This window comes from Lolium rigidum, chromosome 6 (genome assembly GCF_022539505.1).
Source record: "Lolium rigidum isolate FL_2022 chromosome 6, APGP_CSIRO_Lrig_0.1, whole genome shotgun sequence".
NCBI lineage: Eukaryota > Viridiplantae > Streptophyta > Magnoliopsida > Poales > Poaceae > Lolium > Lolium rigidum.
The window spans coordinates 343,402,262-343,419,375 of NC_061513.1; the positions used below are offsets into that span (position 1 = coordinate 343,402,262).

At 39.7% G+C, this 17,114-nt stretch overlaps 1 long non-coding RNA gene across 3 annotated transcripts; it reads right to left on the bottom strand.

The window, feature by feature from the left end:
* Positions 1-5,451: 5,451 nt before the first annotated feature.
* LOC124665993 lies at positions 5,452-8,364 on the bottom strand. 3 transcript variants are annotated; one of them, XR_006990766.1, is made up of 7 exons: positions 8,254-8,364; positions 7,129-7,191; positions 6,970-7,059; positions 6,835-6,892; positions 6,644-6,735; positions 5,829-5,954; positions 5,452-5,674 (listed from the first exon to the last, which is right to left on the bottom strand). It is a non-coding gene; the product is annotated as an uncharacterized LOC124665993 (long non-coding RNA). The 3 variants fall into 3 exon arrangements; XR_006990768.1 differs by having other exon boundaries at positions 5,807-5,954; XR_006990767.1 differs by lacking the exon at positions 5,829-5,954.
* Positions 8,365-17,114: the final 8,750 nt, after the last annotated feature.

Below are 17,114 nucleotides of genomic sequence, written 5' to 3' on the forward strand. Positions count from 1 at the left end.
CATCTATTTGATTGTAAATCAAGTAACATTAAAATGGGAAACTATTCTTGACTTATGTTTTCCATGTCTTAAATCAATCCATGATCCTACCATGAACCTCATGGTATTCATTTTACTTCATTCTTGGAAACATGACAAGGAGATCAACTCTAGAAATATATATTCTTCTCTATTCCAATTTATTATACATCAAACCTAGAGAAGTGAGAGTTCTATATTACTTATTAGAACATCAATGACAAACTTTGGATATGCATCCATGTATCCAAATCATTATCTTTAAGAGAAAACCCTGGGATATTATTTAAGACAATCCCTAGAGAGAGAACTCATTTATGTTAAACATAGATATTGATGATCACATCATTCTCTATGGAGCCTAACCTTAGGTTAGCAATTGAAGTCCTTCCCAAATGAGAAAGACCATTCATACCAATCTTAGCCTTACCTATTGTAGAATAAAGGACAACCATTGAACTAAAGTATTAGGTTGTAAACCATTTTCCCTTGGAGTGGTGCGATAACCTGATATCACATGGAATAAGATTATAACCACGAATTGATAAAGTAAGGAGGAGACTAAACCAACCAAGATAGCCAAGTGGAGTCTTAGCCTAGATACCTAAAGAGATCTTGTGAGTACACCCTAAACCCTAGAATAACTATTCCTATATGAGAGAGCTGAAGCTATGGTGTTACACTCAAGTTAGTTGAGGCAACACTTGGAAGGGAGAGAATTATCCATATACCCAGATGATTATATCATCATTGTTTAAGTAGAACCCTAACAGAATATCTGAGGCATTCTCCTGGGATACAAACTATTGAGGCAACCATAGTATGCCCATCCTTGAAAGTAAAATATGAGTGATATACCTTAGTTGATCAAGACAATGCTTGATCATGGAAGTGAGAACCCCATTTAATGAGAGATACTTAGGAAGCCAAACCTTGATCATCATAAATTGGGTAATGATCATAAACCCTTAGAACTTGAGGTAGAAGATATTAAGAACAAGTTGATCATGCCTAATCCATGACCATGCTTTGGAGGTGTATCATTACTAGTTAAACCTCAGTGGGTTAAGCAGATATAATTCAGTACATGAAATCATAGGGGAACCACTAGCAACCCTAAAACCATTTCGAATATGTTAATTGAAGAAACAACTAAATAGTAACAAACCTTTGTATAGTTCAACCCTAGATCCATCTAAATGATATTGGATTGAATCATCCTATGAGTGGTGAGGAAGAGCAACCCTAGCCAAAGTAATGTGGTGTTAAATCCCATATAGAACCTATTCCCATGTCTCAAACTAACTTGTGAATTATTTGATGATCACAAGTAAAACCCTAACCTATATCCCAATATTAGTTTGTGTATCACAACTATAAACCTAGTTCACAATTGAGTTCCAAACCATATGCCATTAGGTGAATATCATTAGAACTTTAGAATTTCTCACTAGCTAAATCCTATAATTAAAACCATGTGAGGTGATCAACCAATTATCCTTATAACTAGACCAAACCATGAGGAGAGTAGTGTCTATATTTCAAGGTGCTATTAAATATAATCCTAGTGCTACCCTTGAAATAGGGTTATAATAAACCCTACAAGATCTTAACAAATAAGTGCTCACATAAAATCATATGCAAGTGATCACATTATCTAATAAGTGATTAAATCCTTAGAAATACTTAGGTACATGAAATCATGTCATTAGCTGATCATCTTGAATTATAAAATTTAGGACAAATGAAACCACACCTTTGAGATCCTATTTCAAAATAGGAAATTAAACATTAAGAACATACTTCATTGGTCAATTCTTGTAAGATAAAATAAAGTAAACATATCACCTATTCTTAAATAGTATTATAAGTATTATAAAGATATTTTGAATTCCAAAAGAAAGAGAATGGAAATCCTAATTATCCACATACCTATTTGAAATATTGTATATGCCGAAAATATCATTATACTAAAAATCAAAATAACATGTCTCAAATAGAAGTATTAATTATGAGGTAATTGCCAAGTTAAAAATATGTACAAATATCTGCAAACAGAATTGAATTCAAAACTGAATTCAAAATAGAAATTGAAAGCAGAAAATAAAAACAGAAAAAGGAAAAGAGGAGAAAAACCTTACCTGGACTCATCTGGCCGTGGCAGCCCAATAGGAGCCCAAGATCCAGCCCCAAAATAGCAGCCCAACACCGGCCCGTACCCCTTCGCGTGGATAAAGATGAGGGAGACGTTGTCGTCTTCGTCTCCTCCCCTCGACGCGCAGGAGACCGCCACGCCGACGACGAGCTCCACGTCTCGGCCGCCAATGTGGACCGAACGAGCAGTGACGATCGACGGAGACCCTATATATACCCCGCCACAGTCTTCGCCGCTCGCGTTCTTCTTTTTCTTCTAATTTCCGAAACCCTAACTCGCCGGCCACGATCTCGCCCCGGCGATTCCGACCACCCCAGAGCCCGCCGTTGAGCTCAGGAGGAGCGCCTCGATGTCCTCGTTCGTCTGGTGAAGTCACAGGCCGAGGGGAGCTCGGAGGATGAAGATTTCGTCCGTTCCCTTTCGCGGTACTGCGAAGGAAACGGCGACCGCCGCGACGCCTCCGTCTCCAATCAACACCGACGACCCTACAGGAAGCATCCAGGTGATCTTGCGCATCTTTTGAGCATCCTATCGAGCCCTAGGTCGCGCCGTAGAGCCCTGTCACCATCGACCACCGTGCGCCGCCGCAGCACCTCGCCGACGGCCACGCTCCGGCGACCATTTCGGAGCGGCGCCAGTACCAATATGTTCACCTTGGCGTGCTGAGTCTCGTGGAGTAAGTAGTTTGCCCGCGGGGAGAGCTTAACTCCGGCGACCATCGCCCTCAGACCGTCGGTCACCGTGAACCTTGCCACGCCAGCAATTTTGACCACGGTCAATGCTGCGTGGCAGGTGACGTGGAGATAGCCCCACCAATCAGTGGCTATGGGTAGATTCAGCCGGGTGCATTTAGTATTTTTCATTTTAATTCAATTTCAGAAAATTGTCGTAGCTTTTCCAAATTATAGAAAATTCATATTAACTCAGAAAAATATATATGAGATATCAAAATGCTCCTAAAAATGAAATCTATGAAATAAAAATATAATATGAAATTTATTTTAATAAAAATTTAATTATTTAATACTTATTAATTAAGCCTTTATTCCTAATTCTAAACTCAATTAAAATTCAACAATTAGGAAAAACTTCTAAATTTAGTAAAAACTATTAAGTAAATAAAGAAAACATTAAAATTATTTTTCTTTATTTATTATTTTGTTAAGTCCTTATTAGAGGGATTTAAACCTTGATTAATAATTACCTTAATTATTAAAATCTTTAAATGCCAAATCCAATATTATTTTTATTTCAAAGTTATTAATAACTTCAACTTTATAATGAAGTTATTAACCTAAGAACTAAATGGTTATTAGGAAACCCTAGTTCCATTAAAAATAAAGTTATAGGTTCATAATCTCATGTGAAACCTAAAACCCTAATTCCATTTGGGAACCCTAGCTCCACTATTTCATGTGAACCCTAATTTGCTTCTAACTTAAACCCTAGGTTAGATCATGTAATCATGATACTTTCTTTTCAATCATAGAACCATAATGGCAACTAAATACTTGTCATGTCTTCATAAAATAATAGAGACCTATCACTAATAAAATGGTATTCCATGTATTTCCTAATAGAATCTAGATGCTCAAGTAGGATCAAACCTAGTCCCTATCACCAAGGATCTCATCCTTATTAACCTTAATTAGCATCACACCATTGTGATGAACTCCAATAGCATCTATGCCCAATATGTGTCATTACATAACCATAGTCCACTAAACCCTACAAGTACTTCATAAATTATGAACCATCCTATTTAGAAGCCAATTAGTCCTTACTTAGTGGATCCAATAACAAACCCTAGATAACCTCAACCTTAATTGAAACACTTCTTATTATTTAAGAAGTATGTTCTTCAGAAGTTACTCTTTTGAGGTAAATAAGGAAAAGCCATCAACCCTGCCTAATAGGACCTATAGACAATAGCCATCTATCACCAGTAAGATATAACCAACCTTGATAGCACCCATGTGTAATAAATTGCTTAAGATGCTTAGGCTTAACTCAACCTTTACAAGTTCTAGCTATTGATGAATCCAACTCTGTTGTGATCCATCTGATACTTACTCCAGAAACTAGATGAAACCATAGTCAATCATAAAACTCCACAACCCTAATTATCATACTTGTTCTTTATTAAAGAACATGTTCTTCAAAAGTTATCCTTTTGAAGTATATGATAATTAATCATTAACCATGCCATATAGTGCTAAAACCAACAACTGTTCATTACATATTAGGATTATACTAAATCTTATTGTTTTGTGCTATTAATACTGTTGTTATAATATATTGCATTACTTGTTTATGATTCTAAGACAACAAAATCCTAATAAGAACCTTGTTTGTGAATCACTCTAAAAGTGCAACACACCCGAAACTAATCATTACAACTCACTAATCCTAAATCATCGGGGTTAGGTCACGCTTAGAGCGATTGCATCTCATACTTATGCATTATTGCATCTTTGCCAATCTTTTAAACATCGTCCTTGCCGGACGATGATGCTATTTCAGAATTAGGAGTTATTACGTATCGAAGACCTTGCCTGCATAATCTTGCAGTCAAGAAAGGCAAGTTCATCGCTTGCTCATGTCATTTGAGTATTTTTACCAAATTACACTACAACAGGACAGAGCTTTGGTAACACAGTCTTGTGTTACTACAGGTCCAAAATAGTGTTACTAGGCCATATAGTAACATATTTTGAAATGTGTTCCATTAGGCCGTGTTACTAAGTGGTGTCCCTAGTCACATATCGTAATTGTTACCATACCTTCAAAATTGTGTTACCATTTGTGTTGTAGTAACATGCATAATACGTGTTACTGCATACGCCGGTAACACATTTTTGAAAACATAGTAACACCAATAATAACACATTTTCGTAGACAAAGAACATGGGTGGTAACATATTTTTGTAACTATAGTAACATACTTAGTAACATAATAGCCAATTGTTGTAACACTATAATTAATAGTTGTCAACTAACCTAGTAACAAGTTTTATAACTATAGTAACACCATAGTAACACTACTATCCTAGTATCACAACATAATTAATGCATTTCGTTTTTTATTAAAAACACGTAATTAGGTACCCAAATTTGTGGAATATACATTTGATGAATACAATAACTACACATGATAAAATAATTAATAATTTTATTGAAGCATGTCACATCATAAATTGAAAATATCGAGATATTTTATTATGAATATACAAGTGTGTATCATACATGTGCATTACAATAAATTAATACAAATACAATTTGTGCAAGAACATCACATAGGACTAGAGAAAATACAATAGTGAAGAATATTACACCATAGTGTTTGCATCGTTCGACGAAATAAAAATATCTTGTGAATAATATTACATTCTCCAATATATAAATGTAAACTAATTACTGCTAAGAAGATGCTTCAATTTTTTTTTGATTCTTGATCCTACCGGAGACTTCGGCTGCAACTCAATCATGCTTCTTATGAATCTGTAGAAGAAAATTGGACTTTTAGTTATATGATTAAACATACACAAATTTCATTTTAGAATACGAAAGAAAAAAATTAACTTATAAAATCTGAAGGCCGAGCAATTAAATATCCTTTAGTAAAAGCATCACCAATTATCTCGCAATCACATACTTTCCTGACCGAATCCAGAGTTATCCAGAATAAGTTCATCTATGTCCATACGCGCAAACTCAGCACCTAACTCTGTACCAGCTGGCTTAGTTGCAGGATCGGTACTCTGAATATTTTGGAACCAACCTATATAATGATCAATATTAGAGTTTGACGAAAACAATGATATATTTTGCATGATCAATATGCCACTGATACACATGATCGTAGTTAAGGAAGAATGTGACGACCATTCACTTCATTACGGATACACATGCATGCACTGTTTTTTTAGGAAAAAAACCAACAATTAATACTCCACCGATTAACATGCAACATCACTAGTTGATGCTAACTCTGAAGAGTACTCATGTGTCACTTGTACTACTCACTGGCGCGACCAAGCAAGATTAGAAATCGAGACTAACAATCAGCTACGTCAACATGATCTGAACATGCTCTAGCTGCATGAAAAATCCACGATATTTCTATATGTTTATTGCATCCTGCATGTAGCTTAATTCGTTTAGGGGGTTCTTGTGCGGCGAGATTGCAGCTAAGGCCCACGGAAAGCGAGATGTCAAGCTGATGTGCGATGCGACATGCAAGACATGATGCTGCGTGCTCTCAGATCCAAAAGGGTCGTGTGAAGCGGCAAGGTGAGTGAGGCCAAAGCCAGACCGTGGACGATGCGTTAGAGCTAAGAGAATAAATACGTTATTTAGTTATCTGCATCTGAGTTGTTAGCCGTGTGCATGGGCATGTTAGGCCTGACCGTGATGTCCCAACCTAGCATATGTTCACAAAGAACTAAATAAGCTAGAGCAGATATTAACCTTCAGTGAAGTACAACTTCTTTTTTAGGTAGTCTCCTGTTGGTCTAATCTTGCAATAGATCATTTGCCTGTCTGATTAGTCGTTTCCTCACCTACAAAGAGAAAATAATAGTACATGCGATGGAATGATATTCATTTCCTGGAGCTATAGAAAGCTTCAATTTCAAAACTCAAAAGCATACAAATATTACCTCAAGCACATAATAAATAAAACAGTCTTGTTTCATTGACATTATCATGCTCGCCATCCTGGTTTGACACGGCAATATTAAGCAAGTAATTATTCTATATTTTATATTTTCCACATGAGTAAGATAACTTATAACCTGTTCACGTGAAAGAAGTAAAATATTATCCTCAGACATATCATGTTGCATAGACAAGCGTGCTCCAACAGGTCCACCGCATTGGACTCTCTACAAACTGAAATGTTAGTATTATATTTTCAAGTGACAAGCAATGATATATCCATGTATTGACATTACCTTTGTTTTACCATGTAGTAGTGGTAACCGAGAAATAACATTATCGTTTGATTTGAGATTTTCCTACAGAATTCACAAGTTTAGTCCCAGTCTTCAGATAGATCGTGAACAGACAAGACAACAATTGGTAAATATAAGATAGGACAGTGGGTGTCAATCTCTCTATTTTATTCCTATCACCTGTCAATCCAAATTTAAGATGCATAAGAGTGCCAATGTCAGAACCACAGACAATAGCATTTTTGCTAAAATAAGTTTTGGAGAACATATTAAGACTGACTTCTAAGTAGCATGCATGTGTGCAGTACCAACAAGTTGGAATCTCAAAAGGCTTTTATATACAAACCTAGTATTGAACATATTTACTTACTGTAGAACATATGCTCTGAATTATCTATGTAAATTTCATGTATATATTGGGCCCGTGCCACTGCACAGTTTGCAATAGATGCAAACATCGGAAGGTATCAGATTAGAATTTATTTTTAATTTGCTAAAGCTAACCAATATAGTCTGAGAGCTACCTATTAGCTTATAAATTTTCTTGTTGACTGAACAAAGATGCCTAAGTTACTACTCCTAATAGCTTAGAACTAATCTGACTGCTTGAGAAAGAGTGCCTGACTTGTATGCTTGGTTAATCGAATTGCACAACAAAGAAAGAGTTCATCCGATCCATAATTTTTTAGAGCAGTTAAAAGGCAGATGCAAATTTCCTGTCAGTAGTAGTTAACTGAACAAATGGAACCCAAAGGTATAGCTCCAGGTTGCTTCTACTGATTTTGTCCTATTCTATGGCAATGTTAGGAACAAAAATAATTGATAGTTTTTCCTATTTTCAGACTTCTAGAAATGCAATTACCAAAGTGATGGGGTCCCCAAAATGTCCCAAACCGATATTTCTAGTTTACCAATAAAGACAGGTAAGTAATGTCATCACAGCAACAATAACAGAGGCGCTAGCCTAGAGGAAAGTCCTCGTGCAGGTTATCCAATATTGCAATTACTGAAGATGTTCCAAATCAACTTCAAGCATCAATCAGAGGGAGCACTCGGTGGTTGTCGATTTACCTACTGGTGCAGGGGCCTGAAAAATTCATGTACGTGCTAGGAGGGTGGACAGACCTTGGCAAGAAGACACGACCGCGAGCAGATCGATCTGACAGGGAGCAGCTAGCGGGGTGGCCGGCCCGACGGGGAACGACACAACGGAGCGGCCGGCATGACGCGAAGGAACGCACGGTGGTGGTGGGGCGGCGCGGTGGTGAGTACGAGGGCCAGGGCGGCGCAGTGGTGGATAGGGAGCCAGGGAGGCGATGCGGGGCGGTGCGGTGATGGGGAGGGCGATGGGGGCGGCGGCGAGGAGCGCACAGTGGTGGGCGAGTCCGCGCGTGTAGATCAGATAATTGCGGCGAATTGGTTTCGCGCTGATCAATCAGAATGGCTCAATAAATAGGAGCTATTAATGGAGGGAAAAACGTACATTCGCGGAAAGGACTAAATTTTTCCCTCGTCTGGTTTTTCATCTCAGCCAAAATAACCACATTGGCAGCGCAATTTTATTTTTTTGCAAAAATGACCTTAAATCTATTCTCTCCGGTCTTTTTTAGTTAACTCAAATTTAGTATAAAATTATACTAAATCTGAAACAATTAAAAGAGACCGGAGGGAGTACTTATCAGCACAATAGCTACCTCTAACGGGAAAAACCATCGAAATCTCTGGTGGCTGATTGTCCCCTTTCGCCAGGATGTAATTTATACATAGATAACTTGAGTGAAATTTTGCGAGAGGTACAAGGAAATGGTATAATATGCGATTTTCACATTGTACAACCAACAGTTTTAAAAAGAAATAAATAATAGAAGTGTGTCACAGAAAATAGAATATATTATTTATTTATTTATTTATTAATTAGAGCAAGACTATTATAACTTAAGAACTATCAACTTTAGGGATTTATATGGTCGTATACTTTTGTGGATTTGTATAGCCATGTAGAATTTAATTTCAAAATCCAGGGCAACACGAGTCATTTGGTTATTGCCGCGCCCAAGTGCCACACGTACCCTACATGTCATTTTTGGCGAATCTCTTCGAAAAATGTATAAAGAGCCATCAAGAACCTTTCATCGGAGGATACAATCTATTTTATGATGAAACAGAGGGTTGCCCACAACGTCGACCTGCTATTCAAAGCCAAATTAGTCTTGAAATTGCATCTAAGATTCCTACCTGGTTTTAGATGCCTTATGAGAAGGTTTGTTGTATGACCAAAAGTGACATTGTGAAATCCGTGTTGCATCCCCGTTCTAGTTTCGTGCGGACCCCAAGAGACTCAGGATTGACCCTAATAATAGAGCTTGTAACGTTATTGGTCAACACATGATTATGTGTTACTCGCACTGAAGTGTGTAACACACTCCTCCTAACACATATCTCTTTGTTACTATGTCAATAAACTAGTATCACATTACCTCCCACACATATTTACATGTTACAGCGTTGACATCTTTGTAACACAATTATGGGTCTTATATAGTTTGTGTTACTATCGGTAGTTGGAACACAAATTATGTGTTACCGTAATTTTACCTGTCACAAATTTTACTATGTGTTACATGACTGTGTTACCAAAGCTCTGTCCTGTTGTAGTGTTACTTGCAAAGTACTATACTTATCACTCTTGCATAAAAAACAAAAATGCTATTTTCATAACTATGAATATGACTATGTGGTGGGCAATGAAACCATGGTATGTGTTGATATGGTGGAGGTTCCATTGCAAGGGTTTATATCCATCTAGGATTAAACAACAAATGTCGTCCAGTGATTGTTGTGCCGTAAAACTCGTGTTAACCATAAGATCTGGAGTGGGACGGAGTAGTGCAATGTAGTTCCACCTCTCGTTCATCAACGAATGCGCTTACCATAGACACTTGATCCAGTTAAGGACAAGCGGTAAGGTGGGGAACCCGTTAAAGTCCCCACGGTAATGCGGTCTATGATGGGTTGCATCTACCGGCGAAGGAATTTATGGTAGAGCCCTGAATTATCGTCGTGGTCGGGGGCTATCCTTAATTGGTGTAAACACATCGGGATTGCAACAAAGGGTGGGTGTTCGAGGTAGCGGAGGAGTACAATTGGCTAAGACCTTATACCGGGCCTCACACCACGATAGTGTGGACGGGAAAGTACGCCCGGTTGGCAACAAGGTTTAGATCTCTTATGGGTAAAGCAACACACCTCTGCAGAGTGTAATGAATCATGACCTGTCACTCCCTGTTCCGGGTTTTGGAACTACGAACACTGCCGGAAAGGAACTCCATGAAGTTCTAGTAAACTAGTGAAGGCTGACGGACATAGTTCTTCTGAATAAAAGCAACCTTTTGAAGAAATGATTATGAAAACCTGCATTGGTATTAGACTTTCTGGTCTAATGCCATAGCTAGTGCATTAAACACCTCTTTCCTATAATGAACTTGTTGAGTACGCTCGTACTCATCCCACTCTTAAATCCCCTGCTTAGATATGGAGGCATCGAAGGAGAATCTAAAGTGCAACTCAAAGGCCGAGGAGTCAACAACTACTTCAAGAGACAGGACCCTGTTAGAGGAGTCAGATACCACATCCAACAAGGAGTAAACCTAGACTAGGAGTAAAAGGGAATTAGATTCCTAAACCTAGCTCCTATTTAGTTAGAATCTATTCATAACCTCTTTAGCTAGTCAAATACTCTACAAATAGAGTTCGTGATAGAATTAGACCATGAGTCGTTCTTCTGGAGTTTATTGGCAGATTTACCTCATTGTAAAGTAGGAGGCTATGCTAATCTTCTGTAACAGAGTCTGTATATAATTCTATAGACATGCCTTGGACCCGCATATGTTTCTGTTGTACCACTATGAGCGATGTAATACTAGTGAAACAGTGTTTCATTGGTGTTATGTCAGACTTGCATACTACACCATGCAGTGGTATGCCGGGTCACCACACAGCGTCGGCCTCTTCCCGGCGCCAGCGTGCTCGTGCCTCCGCATCGGACACAACCACCAACTACGCGACGATGGCCTCCTCCTCCTTGTCATCGTGGACGTTGTCATCGGCGGACAGGAGCGTCCTCGCCGGCGCCGCGTCCTCATCCTCAGATGAACTATCGTACACCGGAGGGCGAGGGGGGGCGGCGCGAACCACCGGAGGACGACCCCCCGCGTCCGTTCACGTACCGCGCAAGCTTCCCCGGGGGCGTGAGCCCCTAGTTGGTCCACCGGCGGGCGTTGCTCTTGCGGGCGCCCTCCGACCGGACCCATTTGCGCTGCCCTCCTCCGTGCGGAATACGGGTGGGCGCGGTGGTGAGTCCCCGTCGCCCAAACTACCACCTCCCCTAGCGGAGCTTCCGCGGCTAGCCATGCGGAGCTCGATGGGCGGCGATGTGGCGCTGGCGACGCGAGAATTTCTCGTCGGAGCTGGCGGAGCGAGGCGGCGGAGCGGCGGCAGCGGCGGAGGGGAGTAGGGTTTGGAAATCGAATTCCCCTCTGCGGCCCCTTTTAATACGGGGCGGCCGCGCAGTTTCTCGGGGGCCCGAACTCGTTATACGGGCCAGGCCGTGAGTTTGGGCTCCGTTTAGCCCCAGTTTCGGCCCGAACCCCTATTCTCGCCGGAGTTATTCAGCCTCGGCCCCTTTTACGGGCTCTGCTAGAGATGCTCTTAGAGCATCTCCAGCCGCGTCCCCCAAACCGTCCCCCAAAGGTATTTGGGATGCGCCGGACAAAAAAAACGTTCCCAGCCGCCCACCCCAAAGGCCATTTTTGTCCGGCGCGGCCCAATACGGTGTCCGGCGCCCCGAGCCCTGATGCGTGCAGTTAACACACGTCCGTTGGGAACCCCAAGAGGAAGGTGTGATGCGTACAGTAGCAAGTTTTCCCTCAGTAAGAAACCAAGGTTTATCGAACCGAGTAGGGAGCCAAGAAGCACGTTGAAGGTTGATGGCGGCGAAGTGTAGTGCGGCGCAACACCGGGGATTCCGGCGCCAACGTGGAACCTGCACAACACAATCAAAGTACTTTGCCCCAACGTAACGAGTGAGGTTGTCAATCTCACCGGCTTGCTGTAAACAAAGGATTAATTGTATAGTGTGGAAGATGATGTTTGTTTGCGAAGAACAGTAAAGAACAATTGCAGTAGATTGTATTTCAGATGTAAATAATGGACCGGGGTCCACAGTTCACTAGTAGTGTCTCTCCCATAAGATAAATAGCATGTTGGGTGAACAAATTACAGTTGGGCAATTGACAAATAAAGAAGGCATAACAATGCACATACATATATCATGATGAGTACTATGAGATTTAATCGGGGCATTACGACAAAGTACATAGACCGCTATCCAGACATGCATCTATGCCTAAATAGTCCACTTTCGAGGTTATCATCCGAACCCCTTCCGGTATTAAGTTGTAAACAACGAGACAATTGCATTAAGTATGGTGCGTAATGTAATCAACACAAATATCCTTAGACAAAGCATCGATGTTTTATCCCTAGTAGCAACAAGCACATCCACAACCTTAGAACTTTCCGTCACTCGTCCCGGATTCAATGGAGGCATGAACCCACTATCGAGCATAAATACTCCCTCTTGGAGTTACAAGTATCAACTTGGCCAGAGCCTCTACTAGCAACGGAGAGCATGCAAGAACATAAACAACATATATGATAGATTGATAATCAACTTGACATAGTATTCAATATTCATCGGATCCCAACAAACACAACATGTAGCATTACAGATAGATGATCTTGATCATGATAGGCAGCTCACAAGATCTAACATGATAGCACAATGAGGAGAAGACAACCATCTAGCTACTGCTATGGACCCATAGTCCAGGGGTGAACTACTCACACATCAATCCGGAGGCGATCATGGCGATGAAGAGCCCTCCGGGAGATGATTCCCCTCTCCGGCGAGGGTGCCGGAGGCGATCTCCCGAATCCCCCGAGATGGGATTGGCGGCGGCGGCGTCTGCGGAAGGTTTTCCGTATCGTGGCTCTCGGTACAGAGGGTTTCGCGACGAAGGCTTTAAGTAGGCGGAAGGGCGGAGTCGGAGGAGTCACGGGGGCCCCACACGCTAGGGCCGCGCGGGCCCCCTTAGGCCGCGCCGCCCTAGTGTGGCGGCGCCCGTGGCCCCACTTCGTTTCTCCCTCGGTCTTCTGGAAGCTTCGTGGAAAAATAAGCCCCTGGGCGTTGATTTCGTCCAATTCCGAGAATATTTCCTTACTAGGATTTCTGAAACCAAAAACAGCAGAAAACAAGAACTGACTCTTCGGCATCTCGTCAATAGGTTAGTGCCGAAAAATGCATAATAATGACATATAATGTGTATAAAACATGTGAGTATCATCATAAAAGTAGCATGGAACATAAGAAATTATGGATACGTTTGAGACGTATCAAGCATCCCCAAGCTTAGTTCTTACTCGCCCTCGAGTAGGTAAACGATAACAAGGATAATTTGTGAAGTGACATGCTATCATAATCTTGATCAATACTATTGTAAAGCATATGAGATGAATGCAGCGATTCGAAGCAATGATGAAGACAATGAGTAAACAAATGAATCATATAACAAAGACTTTTCATGAATAATACTTTCAAGACAAGCATCAATAAGACTTGCATAAGAGTTACTCATAAAGCAATAAATTCTTAGTAGAAAGCTTTGAAACAACACAAAGGAAGATATAAGTTTCAGCGGTTGCTTTCAACTTCAACATGTATATCTCATGGATAATTGTCAACACAAAGTAATATAACAAGTGCAATAGGTAAACATGTAGGAATCAATGCACACGGTTTACACAAGTGTTTGCTTCTAATATAGAAGGAATAGGTAAACCGACTCAACAATAAAGTAGAAGAATGGCCCTTCGCAGAGGGAAGCATGGATTACTATATTTGTGCTAGAGCTTTTCATTTTGAAAACATAGAAACAATTTTGTCAACGGTAGTAATAAATCATATGTGTTATGTATAAGATATCCTATAAGTTGCAAGCCTCATGCATAGAATACTAATAGTGCTCGCACCTTGTCCTAATTAGCTTGGATTAACACGGATTATCATTGCATATCCTATGTTTCAACCAAGTGTCACAAAGGGGTACCTCTATGCCGCCTCGTACGGAGGTCTAAGGAGAAAGTTCGCATTGGATTTCTCGCTTTTGATTATTCTCAACTTAGACATCCATACCGGGACAACATAGACAACAGATAATGGACTCCTCTTTTAATGCTTAAGCATTCAACAACAGATAATATTCTCATAAGAGATTGAGGATTTGTGTCCAAACTGAAACTTCCACCATGATTCATGGCTTTAGTTAGCGGCCCAATGTTGTTCTCTAACAATATGCATACTCAAACCATTTGATCATGAAAATCGCCCTTACTTCAGACAAGACGAACATGCATAGCAACTCACATGATATTCAACAAAGGTAAAAGTTGATGGCATCCCCGAAACATGGTTACCGCTCAACAAGCAACTTATTAAGAAATAAGATACATAAGTACATATTCTTCACCACAATAGTTTTTAAGGCTATTTTCCCATGAGCTATATATTGTAAGGGCAAAGAATAGAAGTTTAAAGGTAGCACTCAAGTAATGTACTTTGGAATGGCAGAGAAATACCATGTGGTAGGTAGGTATGGTGGACACAAATGGCATAGTTTTTGGCTCAAGGATTTGGATGCACGAGAAGAATCCCTCTAAATACAAGGCTAGGCTAGCAAGGTTGTTTGAAGCAAACTCAAGTATAAAATGGTGCAGCAAGACTCACATATGAACATATTGTAAGTATTATAAGACTTTACATCGTCTCCTTGTTGTTCAAACACCTTAACCAGAAAACATCTAGACTCTAGAGACCAATCATGCAAACCAAATTTTAACAAGCTCTATGTAGTTCTTCATTAATAGGTGCAAGGTACATGATGCAAGAGCTTAAACATGATCTATATGAGCACAACAATTGCCAAGTATCAAATTATTCAAGACATTATACCATTTACCACATGCGGCATTTTCCGTTTCCAACCATATATCAATGAACGAAGTAGTTCAACCTTCGCAATGAACATTAAGAATAAAGCTAAGAACACATGTGTTCATATGCAACAGCGGAGCGTGTCTCTCTCCCACACAAATAATGCTAGGATCCGATTTTATTCAAACAAAACAAAAAAAAACAGACGCTCCAAGTAAAGCGCATAAGATGTGACTGAATAAAAATATAGTTTCACTAGAGGTGACCTGATAAGTTGTCGATGAAGAAGGGGATGCCTTGGGCATCCCCAAGCTTAGATGCTTGAGTCTTCTTAAAATATGCGGGGATGAACCACGGGGGCATCCCCAAGCTTAGACTTTTCACTCTTCTTGATCATATTGTATCATCCTCCTCTCTTGACCCTTGAAAACTTCCTCCACACCAAACTCGAAACAAACTCATTAGAGGGTTAGTGCATAATTGAAAATTCATATATTCAGAGGTGACATAATCATTCTTAACACTTCTGGACATTGCACAAAACTACTGAAAGTTAATGGAACAAAGAAATCCATCAAACATAGCAAAACGAGGCAATGCGAAATAAAAGGCAGAATCTATCAAAACAGAACGATCCGTAAAGACGAATTTTTCAGGGGCACTTAACTTGCTCAGATGAAAATGCTCAAATTGAATGAAAGTTGCGTACATATCCGAGGATCACGCACGTAAATTGGCAGATTTTTCCGAGTTACCTACGAGAGAACCCTGCCCAAATTCGTGACAGACAAGAAATACTGTTTACGCGCAGTAATCCAAATCTAGTATTGACTTTACTATCAAAGACTTTACTTGGCACAACAATGCAATAAAATAAAGATAAGGAGAGGTTGCTACAGTAGTAAAAACTTCCAAGACTCAAATATAAAACAAAGTGCAGAAGTAAAATAATGGGTTTTCTCCCATAAACGCTTTTCTTTAACGCCTTTCAGCTAGGCGCAGAAAATGTGAATCAAGTATTATCAAGAGATGAAGCATCAACATCATAATTTGTTCTAATAATAGAATCATAAGGTAACTTCATTCTCTTTCTAGGGAAGTGTTCCATACTTTTCTTGAGAGGAAATTGATATTTAATATTACCTTCCTTCATATCAATGGTAGCACCAACAGTTCGAAGAAAAGGTCTTCCCAGTATAATGGGACAAGATGCATTGCATTCAATATCCAAGACAACAAAATCAACGGGAACAAGGTTATTGTTAACCATAATACGAACATTATCAATCCTCCCCAAAGGTTTCTTTATAGCATTATCAGCAAGATTAACATCCAAATAACAATTTTTCAATGGTGGCAAGTCAAGCATATCATAGATTTTCTTAGGCATAACGTAAATACTTGCACCAAGATCACATAAAGCATTACAATCAAAATCATTGACCCTCATCTTAATGATGGGCTCCCAACCATCTTCTAACTTCCTAGGAATAGAAGTTTCAAGTTTTAGTTTCTCCTCTCTAGCTTTTATGAGAGCATTTGTAATATGTTTTGTAAAGGCCAAATTTATAGCACTAGCATTGGGACTTCTAGCAAGTTTTTGTAATAACTTTATAACTTCAGAGATGGGCAGCAGCATCATCAGAACTAACACCGGAAAATTGCTCTCTCATGACAAGATTTAGTAAAGCAGGTTTAATTTCAAAGAATTCTGCTGCAGAGAGTGTGGAGCAATAGGTGTGCATAGGAAATCATTATTATTTGTGCTAGTGAAGTCACACAACTTAGTGTTTTCAGGAGTATTCTTTTTAACAGTAGTAAATAAAGCAAACTAGATAAGGTAAATGCAAGTAACTAATTTTTTTTGTGTTTTTAATATAGGAAGTAAACAAAATAAAGTAAAGCTAGCAACTAATTTTTTTGTGTGTTTTGTTTT